At 36.1% G+C, this 21370-nt stretch overlaps 1 protein-coding gene across 5 annotated transcripts in view; it reads right to left on the reverse strand.

The window, feature by feature from the left end:
• Nucleotides 1–21370, reverse strand: part of LOC150094589 (nuclear receptor subfamily 2 group C member 2-like) — an 808056-nt gene that overhangs the window by 499227 nt on the left and 287459 nt on the right. Inside the window, exon 4 of one of the 5 annotated variants that reach the window (XM_090412046.1) lies at nucleotides 8514–8570. The exons of the other annotated variants lie outside the window; for them this stretch is intronic. The gene's annotated coding sequence lies outside the window, so the exon portion shown is untranslated. The remainder of the gene's footprint in view (nucleotides 1–8513; nucleotides 8571–21370) is intronic. 5 annotated transcript variants of the gene reach the window in all.

Here is a 21370-nt window from a genome sequence, read left to right on the forward strand (position 1 = left end):
TCCCTTGGCAACTCGTAGCAAAGGTGGATTAAGATCTCATCACTGTCTCAGTATCTCCCATGATGCAAAGCACATCTCCTGGCGGACATGTATACTGCCATGCATTAAGGGAAGGGCCACTACCCAGACCAGTTTCGACCTTTATTGAGGTCTCGTCAGTGGGAGGCAGACCCAGAGTGGTGATACTAAGGCAAAAGCAATGGAGAGGTCATATTTACCAAAATAAACTTCCAATATCTTTCTCTAAATCTAGAGTAATAATAATAATACCATGTATACTGCCATGCATTAAGGGAAGGGCCACTACCCAGACCAGTTTCGACCTTTATTGAGGTCTCGTCAGTGGGAGGCAGACCCAGAGTGGTGATACTAAGGCAAAAGCAATGGAGAGGTCATATTTACCAAAATAAACTTCCAATATCTTTCTCTAAATCTAGAGTAATAATAATAATAAGGTGGTACACCGGTTGGCAACTCGTATAGGTAAAGAGTTGCATTAAAATGACCCTGTATAAGGAAAACACTCCCCATCGCCTAAAAAAATGACACCATACTGCACTAACTTTAGCATAATGTCTTAATAAGGGAAATTTATTCATTCATATATACTTCACTAAGTGCAGAAATGGAATTATGTAATGTAAATATTCAAAAGCAAATACGCTTTTTTTTACCTCCTACTTTTTTATAACTTGAAAATAAGATAATGTTACAACTAGAATTTTCTATATTATTAAGATTTTGAAAGTTTTTCCACTTGGTTATACTATAAATTAAAGATGCCAAGAAATTATATTCTTGGTTTAATCCTTTATCCAAGTGTAAGCAAATGAAGTAACTTTATGACTGAGCTACTTGTATGTAGAGGCTAATGACCACATCAATTGGATAAAGTTTAAGCCATCCAATTAAACAGCCAAAAAAGTTGGTCTTAGGAAAAATAAAACAATGCTGATGAAAATAAATGCAAAACAAAATAAACAAATAACAATAGAAGAAATACCGCTTAAAGAAGTAGAACAATTCATATACTTTGGTTCAATTGTATCAATAAAAGGAGGAACTACTGAAGATATAAATAGAAGGAAACAGCTGGCTTATTCAACTTTCAACCAACGTAGAAATATTTGGAAAAACAAGAATTTGTCTATAAAAACTAAAATGAGAATATTTACCTCAAATGTAAAGGCAATACTAATGTAATGATCAGAAACATGGATGTTCAACAAAAAGATAGTTAACAGTGCCCAGGTCTTCCTAAACAAGTGTTTAAGAATGATAGTGGGAATATATTGGCCAAAACAAATATCAAACAAAGAACTATGGCAGAGAACAAACCAGAAACCCATGTTGCAACAGATACGTGAAAGGAAATGGAGATGGTTGGGGCATGTGTTGAGGAAAGAAGATAAAATAATAGTAAAACAGGCTATAGATTGGAACCCACAGAGTAAAAGAAAATGAGGAAGGCCAAGAGAAACATGGAAAAGAACAATACTGAAAGAAATAACAAATATTAATAAAAACTGGAACCAAATAAAAGCAGAAGCAAAAAACAGAGTCCGGTGGAAAATGGTGGTGGAAGACCTATGCTCCCAGGTGGAGTGAAGAGTTAAGTAAGTAAGTAAGAACCAAGTGGAAAAACTTTCAACTACTATCACTAATTCAGAATATTTTACTAATAAGATGCAACACCTTTTAGCTACCTTTATATGGAAATATGACTTCTGCATTACTTCAACCTTGGTATCACTTCTGGGTCTGGCTCCCAGATGAGACCTCAATAAAGGTTGAAATCAGTCTGGATAGTGACCCTTCCCATAATGCATAGCATTATACATGTCCATAAGGATATGTGCTTTGCATTATTGGATACCAAAGCAACTGATGTGAAGTGATTAGCCTCTATATACAAGAATACAAGAAGCCTAGCCGTGACGTTATTTCACATGCAAACTTTGTTTGCTTTGCTTACACTTGGATAAAGGATTAAACCAAGAATATAATTTCTTGGCATCTTTAATCTATACTATTAAGATGATTCACAAATACTATGTTTTAGAAATAAAAGTGTACTGAATTGAAACTGATATGCCATATATGCATTTTTGAAAATTATGGAGACAACTACCGTGTTTGAATAAAAACTTTAGTTTAATATAACTAAAATCTATATTCAACGTTTCGACCTTTATGTCAAGATCATCTTCTGGAGCATACAACTATACACAGAAAACAAGCTACACTACAATCAAACTGGTTTGTTAAAGACACTGACCAACCGTTACAACAATTGTTGGCCTGACCTCTGGTGAAAAAAAAATAAAATAAAGGTCGAAACGTCGAATGTAGATTTTAGTTATATTAAACTAAAGTTTTTATTCAAACATGGTAGTTGTCTCCATAATTTTCAAAAATGCATTCGGATCACCATGTAAGCTTAAAAGAAAGGATATGCCATATATCTGAAAGGACTTGTTATATAGGCAAGTGAATTCCTGCTCAACTTGCACCCCATGTGAGATACACTGTGAATGTGTTAATTTATGAGTCGCTAGTTTCACACAGTTCAATCAATCATGAAATAATGTTTTGATGTAGTAAATGATTTTCATCATCCAGTGTTATCAATCACACTACTCAATGGACACCTGCAGTGTCTTGAAAAAGTTCCTTGTTTAGTTTTCACACTGTAATCCTTAGCCCACCTATAGTACTAACAGTCTATGAATTACAGGCCTCTTACAGATGGATTTAAAAATGTAGAACAACATATTTACTCATTTGACATTGCCATAAATACTGAAACATACCAGGGTGGTGATATAGGTTTAGAAAGAAACACTTATTACTTGAGAAAAACCAATCTTTGTAATGTAACATGGGAGAAATCTGTTGCAAGTGTTATAAAACTATTATAAAACTGTCATAAAAAGTGTTATAAAACTAATATATGAAGAATAAAAATAGGAGAAAATTTGGACATACCTTTTTGGATGTTGTTTTCTGTCTCCTTATTCTGGTGATGTGCCTTCATATGCTGTTAAAGGAAGGGGGGGGGGGTTGTGGGAAAGTGGGGATAAAGTAATGTGGGGGAAATTATTTGAAAAAAAACCAGGTTTTTATATATGTATAATATTATTAAGGGTGGGTAGAGAGTGTTGGGGGGGGGTGAGAGAAGGATGTGAAGATGGAAATTATTTTCAGGAGGAAAGAGGAGGGATTTAAGAGAAAAAGTCAGGGGGTGAGAGTAATGGGGTGCGAGATGTTTCGACAACCGTCGTCTTAGGAACTCGTGGGGGGAAGTGATTGCTATGTCATGTCGGTTAGGTGTTTCTGTCTTTGGTGTACTTGTGTTATCTCCTATTGGTCAGAGTTGTGACCTAATTTTTATCTTGTATGTCTAATATCATGACCTTGTCAATTTGTGGGATATGTTTTTGTTAAAGGGCATGGACTGCTATCTCAGTTTTTCCTGTACTTTGTATCCAATTTTTCTTTTGGTTGTTGTGTTTTTTTTATTGTTTAAATGTTCTGGAATAGGGTGATATTCCATGATATTACATGATATTTAATATTCCATGATATTACAGTCATGGAAGTGTTCTTGTAGTCTTGTCCATAAAGACCGGATGATAGAACCTGTGTAGGTGACATCACAGTCTTTTTGGCAGGGAAAATTGTAAATAACATTGTGTGTTCTAACATTTCTTTGTGTGTGTATGAGGTTTTGTAGGTTTTAGATATTTGTAGGTATTTGCCAATTATTGGTTTGTGGTGAACACCAGCTTATAGTCAGTGTGTTTGAAAATGTATTTGTGGGCCTTGCATGTGTTCTGGATGCATGATAGTTTGATAATTTTTTGTGTTGGGAAGTTTGTTTTGGTTGTCGGGTTGTTTTGCCTAGTTTATGCTGTTTTGTTGGTGTAATTTTTAAGTTGTGTAGGATAATTTCGATTTTGAAAAATTTCTGTTAACTTCTTTATTTCTGTGTTGAGATAATTACAGTTTGTTGAAAACTTGTAAGCATTTATGAATTGTGTTAAGATGACTGATTTTTTAATCGAATAAGGATGGTATGAGTAAAATGGAGGTAGTTTCCGATATGTGTGGGTTTGTGGAATATTTTTGTGGCTATTTTGTTGTTTGTTCTGATTAATGTCAGGTTTAGGAAATTGATGGATTTATCTTGTTCTGGTGAATTTTAGTCTGTTGCTGTAATTGTTAGGGGATACCTGTAAGGTGGTGATGCGTGTTGGTTCTCCAATGCATAGAATATCATCCATGTATCAGCCATAAAAGATGATGGTGGGTGGGGGGAGTAGGAGTGATTCTATGTGTACTAGGAACAATTCAGTTAAATGTCCGCTGATGTTTTGTCCCATAGGGAGTCTGAAAATGTGGATGTACATGTTGTTGTTGTTAAAGTTAAAAAAGTTTGCTGAGATTACTAGTTTGATTAGGTTTATGATATCACTGGGTGTTAATTTTGTTCATGAATGTAGTATGTGGTCTTCTGTGAGTAGTATGTATACGATGTCTAGTGTTCTGGGGTATAACGAAGTAGTGTCCAGTGAAGTGAGGACATCTTCATGGGATAAAGTTAGATTTTTTTTATTTTTTGGAAAAGGTCGTCTGTGTTTTTTATCATAGATTTTGACGTTGTAAGTAACGGTTTGAGTAGTTTGGCCACAAATTTCGATAAGGGTGAGGTGGTGGTGTATTTGTAAGAGACTATTGGCCATATTGAGTAACAAACTTTGTGGGTTTTGATTTGGCCGAACATACAAGGGGTACATGTGGTGTGGGGTGTTGTGTTTTTCATTGTGATTTTGTCTATCTTGTTCTGATTTTTTAGAGTGTGTAGGTGTTGTTGATTTGTTTTATGAGGTCGAGGTGGGGTCATTTTGGATTTTTTGGTACGTGTGTTGGTCGTTTAAAATAGCTGTTATTTTGTTGTGGTAATCTGTGATCATTATATTAGGGTTCTTTTTTAATGATATCAGGGCTTTGTGTAGGTTGGGAGTAATGTTGGATTTTACTATTATTTTGCTGTTTATGATGTTTATTTTCTGGAATACTATTTCTTTGGTTTCTCCTAATTTTCTCCAATTTTTATTCTTCATATATAAATTTTATAACACTTCAGCAATGCCCTAGAATTTGGGTAAAGAAAGCCAATGACATTGTAAAAAAGGGACACTCCTAAACGAAAGTAGGCTATATTAGCCATTAAAATAATAGTATATTTTGTCAAAGATTAATATGATTAATCTGCTGATTTGATAACTGAAGTACATTTACATGTTCCTGTACCACAAGCCAGTGATACACCAACCCAATCAATGGTTGGTCAATTGAAGTTTTCATTAGATTAGGTTAAGTCCATCATGCATATAATGAAGAAATCGAGATGTTCAAGATATGCTGCTCAGAATGCACCAAGTAACAGTTTCTCAGGGTAAAAATACCGGAGAAGCCAGTGTTACTTCAATTTGCATGTAGGTTTTTTTTTTCATGAAAAATAACAATTAATAACAAAATCAAACAAGTTCTCGATATTACAACGAAAATCTTTTTTTTCAATAATTTCTCAGTGAGTGGAATATTAATAAAAAAGTGAAGTACATTCAAAGTTGATTAAAAGGTCAGTGGACAAAAAAATAATACAAGAGATATTATTTTAAGATCCTCAGAATTAAATTTTTGTTTTCAACTCAATGGTATTACAGCTCAGTCTCTCTTCATGCTGTAATATTTCATATTTATAAAACGTACTTTCTTGTTTTTTCATTGCCGGCCTGGTTGGCAGAGTGGTTAGCGTATCCGCTCTCCAGCCAAACAGTTACAGGTTCGAATTCCGACATGGCATGGATGTTTGTGATTTTCTGTGAAAATACTAGTGGTGGTAGTGGTCTTCGGTAGATGGTGTTGGTGTAGATGATGAACGTAGTTGTAGTTGGTGGATTGAGTGGTGGAGAGGTGTGAAGTAGGCGCCCTCCCTCGATGAGTCTTTGGACTCCCTGGAGGTGCTATGTAATAATAATAATAATAATAATAATAATATTGTTGCTTTTCTTTTTTTAACTTTACAGTGCAACTGGTAATGGTCAATATTATAAGAATTTTTGGTCAAAAATTCTGGTGGTAATTAAACTTTATGTAATTCCCCCCCCCCCTCTTACTATAGTTATTGTAATGAAAATGTTCATTACAATAAGAAATTATAATAAATATTTTCACTTTCAAATTTATGGCAGATGCTCTACTCCCAGTTTCTTGTGAAAAGACTGCATTGTTTTGACAACTTATATTTTTCTATTCATTCATAGTTCTGACAAAAAATTATATTCTTGTGTTCAATTTCATATTTACCTGTAGCACATTTTCCTCTAACATCCTTTTTATTATCAGTAGAGAGATACAGTGAAAGCAGTGAGCAAGTTGAGTGGTAAGAAAGTTAGGAAAAAGTGGACAAGTGATCTAGTGAAAAACGAAATCAGTGATAGTAGAATGATGTAAGCAATGCAAGTACAGCAAAAGATAGCAAGACAGAGGAAGATGAGAAAGATGGTGGAACAATAGAATGAAGGAAGAATGGTAAAAAAATCAAGTATGAAAGACTGAACATGAGTGAAAATATGGTGAAGTTGAGAAATGAATCGAGGCATGTGCAGAGTCAGATAAGACATTCAGAGAAGAGACTGGTAGTTGGAGGCATAAGAAGGACAGTGTCGGTGGCAGATAAGTCAAAGATAAATGATTACAGTGGAATGGTGGAAAATAGCATAGTACAGTATGAGGACTTTATGGTGAAAGATGTGAAAATGGAGCAGGCCTCAAAAGTATGTGTGAGAGAAGCTATGGCAGGAAAAGTAACTGAGGTTGCAGAGAGGAGAGGAAATACAGAGGAGTTGACTGCACTGATAGAAAGAAATTATTTGCGAGGAAGTGTGAATGAAGTAGTGCGAGATTTGCAAGTATTTCTAGAGACAGTGAATTGGAAGAGTGTGAAAGGGATAATTGTTAGTGTGTTGCCAAGGTATGACAGTAGAGAGCTGAGTAGAAGAGAATTGATTATGAATGGCTGACAGCTAGAATGTGCAGGAAGAGAGGACTTTAGTATGTAAATGTATGGAATAAATTTGAAGGTAGGAGAAAGCAGTTTGCCGGAGACGGTCTGCATTTGAATGAGGGCAATAATATGAAGCTGGATAGACTGCTGATGAGAAAAGGAGAGTGCATAGCCAATCAGGGAAACAAAAACTAGAGAGTGGGACTGTGAGTGTAAGGTTCCAGAATTGGTGGGAATAAAGGACGAAGCAAGACAAGATGGGGATGACCTCAATGGGGACAACAGAGCTTGAATGATGGGGTAAGGAAAGGAGGGACCAGGGGAAATTTATATATGAGTTATATAGTTAGTGAGAGAGGAAATATTCAGTTGTTTGCTGATGTTGCTGAATTAGGAAGAGCAATGTCTGGAGGTTCTGATATGATGTTGTTACAAGAAGATCTGAATAGGTTGGTACTTTAGGGGTAAAGAATGGAATGTCACTTCAATATGAATTCATTCACTTTGGCCAGAAAAGATGGAATGAGGTTTGCCATATTAGGGGAACTCTTTATTTCATGAGGTGGAGGAGACAAAGGATCTAGGGATCCTGGTAGGTAAAAAACTGAAACTGAAGTTCAGAGGACACATAAGGAAAATCATAGGGATTACTCAGAAAACTGCTGTGATAATGCAAAGAGCATTGACATATACAAATAAGGAAGTGATAATTCCACTAATGAGGCATTAATGATTTATGTGCAGAGATCTGGTCACCTGGCTATATTGGTGATAAGGAAACATTGGGAGAGTGTGTAGAGGCAAATAACTTAGACTGTCTTTGGACTCTGGGATACCAAGTATGAGAACAGATTGAGGGAATGTAGTCTTGTAACTTGGTATATAGGAGGAGTAATATGATAGAGGTGTAAGATGGTGAGAGGAACCTATCAGATAGATATAGGGACAATGCTGCATGGGATAATGGGTGATCTCAGAACAAGAGGTCATCCTCAGAAAGTTTACAAAAGTCATGTGAGCAAGGAAGTGAAAGACTTTTTTGTTTGTTAGATGGTGAATGAGTGGAATACATAGCCATTATGGATGGTAAGTGCTCTAATACTGAATATTCAAGGCAAGGTATGATAGTTATTGTAGTCTCTGAGTATTTGCCCTCCTGCAAATGATTATCAGAACTCCATTACTGATATAAAGTAAAGGTTTTAATTATATCACACTAGACACAAAACGAACAAGTTTCCTATTTAATGATGTCTGCTCTACAACATGATTGCTGAAAACTTCAGATTTGAGAGAACTAGACTAAACAACTTTCTTACCCACAAAATTTTCTATGCCCATATTTTGAACTTCAGTCTCTCGTATGCTTTCAATACATTATTTAAAAGAATAAGAAATGTTTAGTTACATATACAAATAACTTAAAAACATAACTCACATTTGGTTACCTAGTTTTCATGATGATGATGATGATGTGGAAACAATGGAGAAGGTCCTGAAACAAGTGACCATGAAAATATCAAAACTCTTGAATGAATATGGGGAGAGAGGTTAAAGGAATGTAAATTGCAGAGTTTAATGAATAGGTAAAAAAAGAGGTGATATGACAGCAACATTTAAGTTAGTGAAGGGATTTCACCAGATCAATATAGAGGATGTCATAAAAAAGAGTTGAAGGTAATAGGGAGGAAAATACAAGGTTATTCCCTAAAAGTTGTGTAAAGGAGGGCATGAGAGAGATTTTTTTTTATATGAACTGTGCAGAACACAGTTCATATAATGTGCATGCTGAGGATGTTAAAGAGTTTAAGGTTCAATATAATAAATATGTTTGGGTGAATAAACCTGTGTACAATGTGTCTGCTGACTACACGGAAGTTGATGTGATGATGATGATGATAATAATAATAATGTTGAAGTTACAGCCTTTCGGTTGTTTGGGGGCAGCTACATATACACCACCATCTAGGGAAATGACTATGAGCAACGTTGGTTTCCTATTGCCTTCCTTGCCGTACTATATCCTATGACTGTATCCTGTGTTCACAGGGCCGGTTTGCCTGCTTGTGGGATGAAAGAACCCCAGATAAACTGGTGGGAAAAACCCTGCTGTCCATACCCAAGACACTAACGGGAGTCGAACCCAGGATACTCCTTCCCCAGGCATATGGTTGTGAAGCGCAAAGCCACTAGGCTAAAGGCGCAGACAACAATAATAATAAGTAAACACTAAATGTTTGCACATTAAGTGACTGCACACAAGGCCAAGTGATATTAATATCAGGTAATAACAGCATGTACAGAAAACACTTTTCTCTTTAAGAGGATTGATCTCTTATGAGTGGTGCCATGAGGAAGTGGCCTCTACACTTATTTTGTCTAGTATCATATATAACTTATTAGAAAGGAAAATATTTAATTACCAGTTTCATACATCATCATGTACATTTTCAGATTAAATATAATTACAAATAGAAAAAAACTATTAGCAGAGAGATTTCTAATTTAATAACTGTTATACATCAAATTACATAAACTATATGTCGAGTATAGTATCAAAATATCAGATGCATGGCTCTCGTTATTGTGATGTGCTGTGCAACTTCTCACATAGCCTAATTTGTTAATGTGTAGATATTTGATATATGCTGACCAAACTGGTTAATGATGAGACATTGGTTTGAATACTGTATCATTTTGCTAGCCTCTTGTTAAATCTGCATAGTTGTTCATTTCACACCACCAAAGAAAAATAATCAAATATTTTGGCAACTTACAAAAGTGCCATATACAGAATTCAGATCTGTGCACATCATCTGGAAAATGAATTCCTGATCCTTATGTGTCTCAAAATTGCAATTATCCCTTGAGTTATATTTACAGTCTCTGCTTTATGGACCTATTAAAATTCTTATATATTAAAACTTCAATACCCTTGCCCAATTAGTTACTTCTAGCTTAATCCCAGCAATGTAATATGTCATTAAATATCTCATTACAAAAGTGCATAACTTTACATTTACTAACATTGAACTGACAGCCATTTTCACATTCACAATTGGATTTCTTAATAAATTCTATATTTTTCTGAATGCATCTGTGTTGAACAATATGTTTAGTATGCATTTAAAATTTCTAATTACTACCCTCTACAGAGAGAAATACTGGGAAGCAGTTTAGAAAATTTAAGCTACATTCAAAAAAACAGACTCAGTTCCTTAACATGAGTGATGGTCCTTAAGTACTTTTGAAATGCTGATATCATTCCTAACTTTGGAAATCAAAACAACTATCAAATTACATACCCTGAATAAAATTGATCAAAAAGCCAATAAAGCCTCATTAATAGATCAAATACATGAAACTGAGAAACCAACTGAAGATAAATTTTAAAAATCTAATTTCATTGTCCGCGCGGTTAGTCTAGTGGCTTTGCGCTTCGCAACCATATGCCTGGGGAAGGAGTGTCCTAGGTTCAATTCCCGTCAGAGACGTGAGGAGCTGAAGGATCTTCCTCAGCCATAGCCAAGTTAGCCAGTCTTGGGCGCGGGCAGTAGGGCTTTTTCTGCCAGTTTACCTGGTGTTTTTCATCCCGCAAGCAGGCAAACCGGCCCCGTGAACACACAGGGATACAGCCAAGAATACCCTGAGGCATAGGAGTGACCATTCTATCCTCGTATTTCGGTTACGAAATCCAAGCATGCTTGGAAGGTTGTGGGCCTTAAAGGCCTGTTAAAGCCATCGGGATAGATAGATAGATAATTTCATTAGCATTAAAGAGATTTACATGCTCAAATCCTGAAGTCTGGTTTGGAATGTGAAGCTGAAACTTGTCCCTAACCAGCTGATTTGATCAGGTTGACTTGCCTGAAATTCCCCACGAACTGACACTGCATCGCATCTATTTTTCTAATAATATAGCCAATTTTGATGTCTAAAAATCATTGTTATGAAATATCTTTGCAAAATAAATCAGTTTTGTTTAAAACTCTAGTCAATTCAGTGGCAAATATTTTGAATGACAAATAGTAAACCATTGCAAACAAATCTGTCATGCTTTAAATAACAGCCTGTCACTGTCGGAGTCAAACTATGAAATAATAAACACTTTTTTTTTTTTTTTGCTGTGTACATTTAAAAGTGTGCATGTTGACATTAAAATATAGCTGATTTAGCTTTCGTGTTTTTCAATAACATCTTTAATAAACATTTTATTGTCGAAATCCCTTAGCAATAAAATGTTATCTTGAAAGGCCAAATGTTTTGTTTTCACTTTGAAGCAGTAGCTGTCTTTAGTCTAACACTTAAATCAATTATGACTGCAATTAATGCACTTAACTTAAACAATAATGGTCTTTTTAGACAGGCAGCTATTTCTATCACTCTGGAAATGATCACACATGTTTGTAATGTATGTTAATTCTTCAACATTGCAAATAGCCAGTCTAAATCAGGATTTGTGAAATTTCATTATGTAGTCAAGTACAGGAGTTTGGCATAGGCTGAGAAAAAATTGCCTGGATTTGTGAAACATAGAAGTCAGAAATTGAATATGCACATTTGTACTAATGATCCCATTGTGAAATATGACTGGTTTAGGGTTATACATTTGCCTTACTTCCAATTCAAGTAATTAGGTGTACTTAATGTGGAAATTTTTAAAAGTTTCTTCTACTTCTTCTTCTTCTCCTCTTCCGTCTAAGATGGGTTGAGTCTTCTCTTGAGCAGGATCTTCCAGTCTTCTCTATTCCTTGCTGTTCGAAAAAGTTCCTTATATGTTCTGCATCCCGAGACATTCTTTATTAATTTCAGCCAGGTAATTCTTGGTCTTCTTTTTTTCATTTGGAAAAGTATTGATTAGGACATTAGGAGGTCTGTCTGAGTCCATGCGTACAGTGTGTCCAAACCATCTCAGTTGTTGTTTTCTAATTTTTTCTATTATTGTCTTTTTATACAATAGTTCTTGACTGACTGTGATGTTTGTTTTCTTTTCTATCCAACTTGTTCTATTTATTTTTCTTAAGCATTTCATTTCAAATGCCAGCAGTTTTTTCTCCTCTCTTTTTTTAACTGTCCACGTTCTGCTCCATAGATGACTGTTGGTATAATTATTGCTTCATATAATTTGATTTTGGCTTGTTTAGATATCTTGTTTCTTTTCCAGATTTTCTGTAATTTTCCCATGGTGGTCCATCCTATCGCTATTCTGTGTTTGATTGTTTTGAGTTCATCTATTGTTTCTGTTAGTTTTGATGCAAGGTATATGAAGTTGTCTACTTGTTCTATTTGTTCTCCGTTTAGGGTGGCTGAGATGGTAGTTCTGTTCCTCCCTATTTTCATCACTTTTGTCTTTTGTATATTTATTGTCATGTCATATGTTTTACAGGTTTCGTTTTGCTTGTTGATCAACTTTTGTAGTTCATTTGGGGTTCTTGCAAGAAGGATGAGATCATCTGCATATTTGATATTATTTATGTTTAAACCATTGACATTGATTCCAGGCTCATTGTCTATTGCTTTCTTTACAACTTCTTCTAGATATATGTTGAATAGGCATGGGGATAACGGACATCCTTGCATTATTCCTTTTTGTATCTCTATGGGTTCTGTTGTGAGTGTGTCCTTTTTAATTATTGCATTTGTCTTAGAGTAATATTTTATCAGAAACTGTATTATATATTTGCCTATCGCTTTTTTCTAGTAGAATTTTAAGAAGGATTTCTCTGTTGATGTTATCGAAAGCTTGTTTAAAGTCCACAAAACAACAATATAGTTCTTTATGGTTTTCCCAGCTGAGCTCTGCTAGTTGGTGCAATGTGAAAATTTGGTCTATTGTTGAATAGTTTCCTTGGAAACCAGCTTGTTCTATGCCTATCATTTCTTCGTAGGTGTTTTTTAATCTATTTTGTATAATTCTTATGAATATTTTATAGGTGTGAGGGAGTAAATTGATTGGTCTGTAATTTCTGCAGTCTCTTTTGTCTCCTTTCTTGTATATTGGGATGATCTTTCCAGTTCTCCAGTCATCTGGGATATCTCCTGTTTGTAGTATTTTATTGAATAGGGTTGTTAAATATTCTATCGATATGCTGCCTCCATATGACCACAGTTCAGTAGGGATAGTATCAGTGCCTGGTGCTTTATTGTTTTTCATCTGTTTTATTGCATATCTAACTTCTTCTTGTAAAATTTTTGGGTGATCATTATTTTCTTCTATTGTTGGCATTGCAGTTTTGTTTCCTTGGTGGAAGATAGTCTTAAAATGGTTTGACCAGATTTTTCTTATATATTCAATATTCCCAGTTTCAGTCATCTTGTTGTTTATCATTGTTACTGCTTTTGCTGAGAATTCCTTTGTAATTTCTCTTACAGTATCATGGAAGACTTTTAGGTTGTTTTGTTGGTATGCTTCTTGGCATTTCTTAGCTTTTTCTTCTAACCATTTTTCTTTGGCTTTTTTGCATAGGTTATCAACTTTATTTTTTAGTGTTCTGTATTTTTCTCTATTCTCTTCATTGTTTTGTTGGTTTACAAGTATCTTGGCCTCTCTTTTCTCTTCTATGGTAGCTATGATTTTTTGGGTTATCCACTGTTTGTTTATTTTGGGTTTGGAACCTAGAGTGGCTTTTGCAATTGATAACACTGTTTCTTTTCCTTCTTTCCAGCATTTTCCGCTGTTCTGGAAGATGGAGGATTTTAATTTCAAGCACATCTGTTCTAAAAATCGACTTCTGCTTGAGCTATCTTTTAGTTTTGATCGGTTGATGTTTTCTTTTTTTATGATATTATTTTTCCTGTTGAATTTTATCTTCACTTTGGCAGTTAATATTTTGTGGTCAGTGTCAAAATCAAAGCTTCTTAATGTTCGTACATTATTTACTGATCTTTTCCATTGTTTGTTTATGATGATATAGTCTATGCAGTTCTTTATATTACCATCTGGGGATGTCCATGTATATTTATTATTAGGGCATTGATAGAACAATGTGTTTGCAATCATTAGATCGTTTTCTTTACAGAAGTGAAGTAACTGTTCTCCTCTGTCGTTAAGCTCTCTGTATCCAAATTTCCCCATCACATCTTTTTTGTCTGCTGTGAACTGTCCTATTTTAGCATTAAAATCTCCCATCACTATCATGAGTTCTCTATTTTTGGGATTATCTATTTCCTGTTGTAGTTCTTCATAGAAATTTTCTATTTCTACATCTGAATGGTTACTGTCTGGTGCATATGTTTGGATTATTTTAATTGTTTGACTTTTTCTTTTGCTTGAAGTTTGGCTGTTATTATTCTAGGAGACACTGGGTTTATTTCAATTACTGAGTGTGTAAGTTTATTTTCAATTATTACTGCAACTCCTTCTTTGTGTATGTTATCTTTTCTTCCTGAGAAGTACAGTCTTCCTTCTTGTAAATCCATGAATCCATCTCCGCACCAATGTGTCTCTGATAAACCTAAAATACTCCATTTCAGTCTTTTTAAATTTTCCTGGACTAATTGCAATTTTCCAGATCGGTATAGTGATCTTATGTTGAGGGTGGCTACATGTTTCACATCCTTGGCTGACCACATTGCTGATTTCTCACCTACTCTATGTGGTCTTTGAGTAGGCACGTCGGTTGTCCCATACGCAGTAGCACTATCTTGGTTTGTAGATTTCTCCTGCTAATGAAAGTTACTGGCATAATAATGTAGCCAGCTTGCCATGCCTCTGCTACATCCTTTGGTCCACAGCTCTTTATTCTTTATTCATAGCAATCCATTTGGGTTTCCCCCATCCGCCACCCGGGGGACGCGGTTTATTTAATTAACCAGTTTTTGAAAAAGCAGTGAGTGAAAAAAAAAAACAAAAAAAAAAAACAGAGGACTCATAAGTAGTATTTGAGATATCTTCCAGGTTTAAGATGATAAATTATTAAAATTAAATTAAAAAAATTAAAAGTTTAATGAATGATATTTTAGAAAGAAAAACAAAAAATGAGTTAATATATTTGTTAGGTTTTTTGTTAACAATATCAAAAAATAAATTATCATCTTAAACCTGGAAGATATCTCAAATACTACTTATGAGTCCTCTGTTTTTTTTTTTTTCACTCAATGCTTTTTCAAAAACTGGTTAATAATAATAACAATGCATGTAACTTCCCAAGTCAGTACAGCATGATCACCACCACTAGTTAAGTTAAAGCAGGAAATCATGACCAACTCGATCGTCACCCAGAATAACAAAGATCGCGTTGCATGTTTGGTAGGAGGACAAGCTTCGAAAAATACATTACAGTCCCCTAATCAACACTCTCTCGAGATTTTTTCCTTAAACTTAGAAGGAATATCTCAATCCAAAGCCAAAGTAATCGGAAAAATAGCCAAAGACAAAATGATTGACAGATGTGCCGGACACAGCTCTCAAGAGACTAAAGATCCCAGGCCTAATTCTTGTGTCTTATAACTGCCATTCCAAGCATGACTAAGCAACCTACATCTGGCTTGGTCTCAAGGAGATAACCTAATGCATGCCTGAAGCCGAATACTCCACAGGTATTAAAATTCAAAATATCACCATTTACAATGTCTACAAAACACCATCGCAATCCTGGCCTGACCAGATGAACCGGCTGCCAGGTAACCCTACCATCTATGTTGGTGACTTCAACTCTCATCACACCATGTGGGGCTATTCTCTCTAACAACCAGGATGGTGATAATCTAGTTAACTGGATGGATACATATAACCTGTATTTGATCTACAATGCTAAGCAAGAAGGCACTCTTCACTCAGCCAGATGGAACAGAACCTACATTCCCGATCTGTGCATAGTCTCTAAAGACTCTGACGACCACCCTCTGCCAACAACCAGAACCATCCACAACAGATTCCCTAACAGCCAGCACTGTCCTACACTAATAGAGACAGATACATCAATTCCAATCATCAGTGGAACACCAATTGCTAAATGGGAACCTTCGCAGATCCAAATGGAATATATTTGAAAAGCAAATTACCAGGAAAGTACCAGCTCTACCAGGAAAATAACTGTGTGATCTTCCATCAGAAAAAATCTGAAGATGGCCTCCGAGCTTCCTGAACTTGTACAGCCAGTTTCTCTTGAAGAGGTGCAGGAAGTCTTAAAACTCTCCAAGAATGGCAAGGCTGTAGGGGTGGATGGTATTCTCCTCGAGTTCCTAAAACATCTCAGCCAACAAAGTCAAACATGGCTGGCCACCCTTTTCTCAAATATTATAACAACTGGAAAACTACCAAAAGTATGGTGGGAAGTCAAAATAATTTGTAATAATCTGCCCAAACCAGAGAAAGATCCAAATAATGTCAAAAATCTGCAACCTATCTCCTTGCTTTGCTCAACCTTTAAGCTCTTTGAATGAATTCTCCTTAAAAGAATTTCACTACTCATTGAAAGAGCTCTCCCAATTGAACAAGCTGGCTTCAGGCCAGGAAGAAGTTGCTGTGATCAGGTCCTAGCCCTGACAGCACAGATTAAAGCAGGCTTCCAGAAGAAACTTAAATCAGGAGTCACTTTCATCGACCTAACATCAGCTTATGACACAGTCTAGATCAGGGGCCTCCTCCTAAAGCTAAGCGATATTATAAGGCACAAAACAATTTTCCAGCTTTTTGAATCCATTCTCTCCAACAGAAAGATCCAGGTCCATATTGGTGGAAAAAGAGCAGGCACATATTCCTCCACAACAGTCTTCCACAGGGCTCTGTGTCATCCTTTACTATTTAACATCTACATGTCTGACTTACCACATACCAGCTCAAGCAAACATATATACTGCGATGATCTCGCTATCCTACACCAATCTACCTCCTTTGCCAACCTGGAAACAACCTTGAACACAGCCCTGAACATCCTGGAGGTGTACTTCAAGCAGTGGTACCTGAAGCCAAATCTAACAAAACTGCGTCCACAGCATTCCACCTGAACAATGCAGAGGCGAATTGACACCTCCACCTATCTTTCTGTGACAAAATGGTAGAACATGAGCCTCACCTGAAATACCTTGGAGTGAGCCTGGACAGAAGCCTTACCTATAAAAGGCACATCACCAACCTGCCCAATAAAGTTAAAACGAGAAATAATATCATCTCACGGCTTGCTTGAACAACCTGAGATTGTGGTGCTGATGTCTTAAGGTCGTCTGCACTAGACCTTGCATTCTCTGCAGCAGAATACTGGGCCCCTGTCTGGGAAAGAAGTGTGCACACTAACATTATAGACACCCAGCTAAACTCTACTATGCACACAATTAGTGGGATACTGAGAAGCACTCCTAACCCCCTGGCTGCCTGTCCTAACATTGCTCCACCAAATATACCAAGAAAACAAGCCGTGATTAAAGTATTTAATAAAGTAATGAGCAACTCGCTCCTGCCTCTGCAACAGACTCTCATAAATCCACCTAGTATTTGCCTAAAATCATGAAACCCTTTCTGGTCCATGGACGAACTCTCTTCAGCTGCCTTACCATCAACACCTGACATGTAGAGAGAACACTGGTCCAGCAATCTTCCAACAAATGGCTTCCTGGTTGAAGATCCCTGTGCTCTGCAACCTGGTTTTGCCCTTCCTAGGAAGATTTGGTCTTCTATCAACAGGATCAGAACTAACCAGGGCAGATGTGGCTACCTACTGCATAAATGGAGACTATCAGACCACCCTTATTGTGACTGTTCTCCTGTGGTCCAGACAATCACTCATATTGTGAATGACTGCCCAAGGAGCCAATTTCATAGTGGTGGCCTCCAGGACATCCATGAGGTGACAGATGAGGCCCTGGATTGGCTTTCTGGTCTGGACATTGACCTGTAGCTGCTTTTGCCATAAGAATAAATAAATGACCAACTCAGAAGTATACTATATTCTGCATAAGAAAAAGATGATGAGGAAGGAATACCATGTGCATAAGGATGATGCCGGTTATGAAAATTATAGGCAGCAGGCAGAAAGAGTTACAAATGCTGTACAGAAAGCTAAGCCTGAGTGTAAAAAGAAACTGGCTCTGAAAGCTAAAGACAACCTAAAATAAATCTCTCTTTATGCTGCAGGTAAAAAAAATAATGAATGAAAAGAAAGAATGATTCTATTGAATGCAGATGGCATGCATTTAATACATGCAAAAGAGATTGTTCAACTAATGAGTGCCCATTCTGCTAAAAGCTACCAACTTGGCATATGCAATGCTGAACTCATTGACATTGTGTTCACTGGATGAAAAAAACAAGTGTATTTGGACAAGGTAGTAAAGATGATGCACAAACTAAATAAGAATTCAGCAATAGGACTGATGGGATATCAGCACGGATGCTAAATGTGTGTCCAGCTGAACTACATGCTTCTTTGACCAGACGATATAATTTAAGCATCAGAACAGGAAAGATTCCATAGGACTAGAAAGGATGCCTGATAATCCCATTGCACAAGGGTGGTTCAAAGAGCGATGTGCCCAACTATCGACATATTAGTATCTCTAGGTGGTAAGTGGTGTAGTTAGAGCTTTTCCCGCCCCTCTCAATACACACCAAAAATACTACAAAAAGTCAAAACGACATATAGGGAAATAAATTAAAACACTATGTTTATTTTTGAAGTAAAACTTTAATTTCAACATTTTAAAATGTTATTTTTCTTGCTTTTCTGTTAGCAAAATCATCGATGACATTGGCAAAGTCTATTTCATAGTAATGAAGGTAATTCTTAATCAATTTTATTTAGAAAAACTCCTCTCACAACTAGCATCACTTACAGCAATTGTGAAGAAAATTCACAGTAGTATTACAATAGTTGAACTGAGTTCTCGAGACTGTATTTTAGAATTAACTGCAAAGGTTCAAAGTTTTTTTTCTCTATTAGAGTGGTGTGTGATTGAAATGGACTGCCTCTGAAGATGGTAAGCGCAAGTAGTGTGAAGAATTTAAGAAAAGGCGTGGCAGCTGATATATGACATCCCTTGATGAGTCCTTGATTTCTTGTAGGTCTCTCTTAATAATAATAACAATAATAATATATGGAAAATATGTAATTTTTGAATTGATTTAGCCTTCGTATCTTCCTGGGTCTAGCTCCCACTGACAAAACCTCAATAAATGTCAAAACTGGTTGGGAGAATGGCCTTCCCATAATGTTTTTGCATAATGGCATACCAAGACAAATGCTGCTAAGTCAACAGTTTCTATACATAGTCATAAGATAATTCAAGCACAAGCTTTATTTGCTTACATTAAGTAAAGGATTAAACAAGAATATCATTTCTTGTCAAATATAATTTATGTAATTTATATGTGGGAGGGGCACCAGTTGACAAAAACTGTTTCAATGGTGCAATAACAGTCTAATAGTGGTGATCTCCCCATCTTTTTCAGGAACTAGAAATTTTATCTATGCTGATGACCTTGCCATAGCTACTCAGTCAAAAAATTTCAAGTCATTTGAAACTACTCTATCACTTGCCTTAAATAGTCTAACCACATACTATACCAGCAATCAACTAAAACCAAACCCCTTGAAAACCCAGACTGGCCTTTTCCACCTTAACAATAAGGAAGTCAACAGGAAGCTACAGATTTCTTGGGAAGGCTCTAATATAGAACATTCCTGGAAACCAATCTAATCCTGAAAACCTCGGTGTGACTCTCGATCGCACCCTCTCATATAAAACCCACATAGAAAAAAACAAAGGCAAAAGTGAATGCAAGAAATAACATACTAAGAAAGCTCACTTCCTCCAAATGAGGTACAGACCCTAGTACACTGAGATCCTCTGCCTTGGCCCTTTGCTATTCTTCTACTGAATATGCCTGCCCAGTATGGTCCAGATCCTGCCATGCTGATAAACTTGACCCAGCATTGAATGAAAGCTGCCGCTTAATTACAGGATGCCTGAAACCAACACCAATAAAAGACCTGTATACTTTGGTGGTATTGCACCCCCTTCAATTCAAAGATCTGCATTCTCAGCTGATGAAAGAAGCAGACAAATGAATGATGAACGCCACCCACTGTTCGGCCAGACCTCAGTGCCCCAAAGACTAAGATCCCAACATAGCTTGCTGACAACTGTTGAACTACCTAAAAACCTCCCAGAGACAAGACTTCAACAATGGCTTGCACTATATCCTGAAAATAATACTGGTATTCCAACAGCCGAACATCTTCCACGTGGTGCCCACTTGGACTGGAATACTTGGAAAAGCCTAAACAGACTCCAGACGACAGGACGCTGCAAACAAAACCTCATCAAATGGGGCTACCTCATTGGCTCAGACAATTGCGAGTGTGGGACAACCCAGTCCATGGAACACCTTCTTTCTTGTCCCTTTCTTCCATCGCTTGTGCACAGAAAGAGCAGTTGATTGTGCAAGATACTGGAGGAACACCTGACCATGTTTATTGTATATAAGTTATGTATAGTTTCCTTTTTTTCATATTTAATTATTATTCCCTGTATAATTCACTTACCAAATCTAAGCTAATCTCGTTGTAATGTATCCTAATTTGTTGTAAATCATGTTGTACCACTTACTTACTACTGTACTACTTGTGTTTGGATACGAAATAAAAAAAAAGTCTAATAGCGAAGTGTAAGTGATAATTCATTCTTGTATGTTTGGCCAAAAAGAATTACTAAGGTAACCTGGAAAGTGAATAAATGAACACAAATGTGATATGCATAACTGATTATTGTGTTCAAAAGGATGAAAGTAAGTTCCCAAACTGTTGTAATACAGTAGTTACCTAATTGAAAGAAAGGGGAGTAACATCCACTTTCAGTTACACTGCAGCTAAATGCAATGTCTGAAATTTGGGTTTTTCATCCCACAAACAATCTGGCCAGAAGAACACAAACAATTAACAGACATAATACAGTGGCTTAGCCTCTGTTGCTTTTGGTCATAAATCCCAAATAACAGCAACATCAATGCAATGCCAAAGCTGCAATGTATAAATTTACAAGTTGAGAATAATGCAATATGAAATATTAAAAATTGACTGAAAAACTAGCTCATTGGTATCACACTAAATAATATTGTATTTTTAAATTCTAAATTACAAAATAATTATAATTTATATCTGAAGTACAGTCATCTGACAATTACAGTATTTTGTTATCTGAAATGTGATGCATTAATTTTTATTAGTTAGTCTTAATTATATATCTTTTCTTAAAACCGCGATGAGTCCAGAATGAGGCAGGTGACCAGTGGTGTGCCTCAGGGCTCTGTGCTTGGGCCAATGTTGTTTAATTTGTATATAAATGATATAGGAAACGGCT

The sequence above is a fragment of the Typopeltis vanoorti genome, chromosome 22 (assembly GCF_054136105.1).
Source record: "Typopeltis vanoorti isolate ZY-2024b chromosome 22, IOZ_Tvanoo_1.0, whole genome shotgun sequence".
NCBI classification, from domain to species: Eukaryota; Metazoa; Arthropoda; class Arachnida; order Uropygi; family Thelyphonidae; genus Typopeltis; species Typopeltis vanoorti.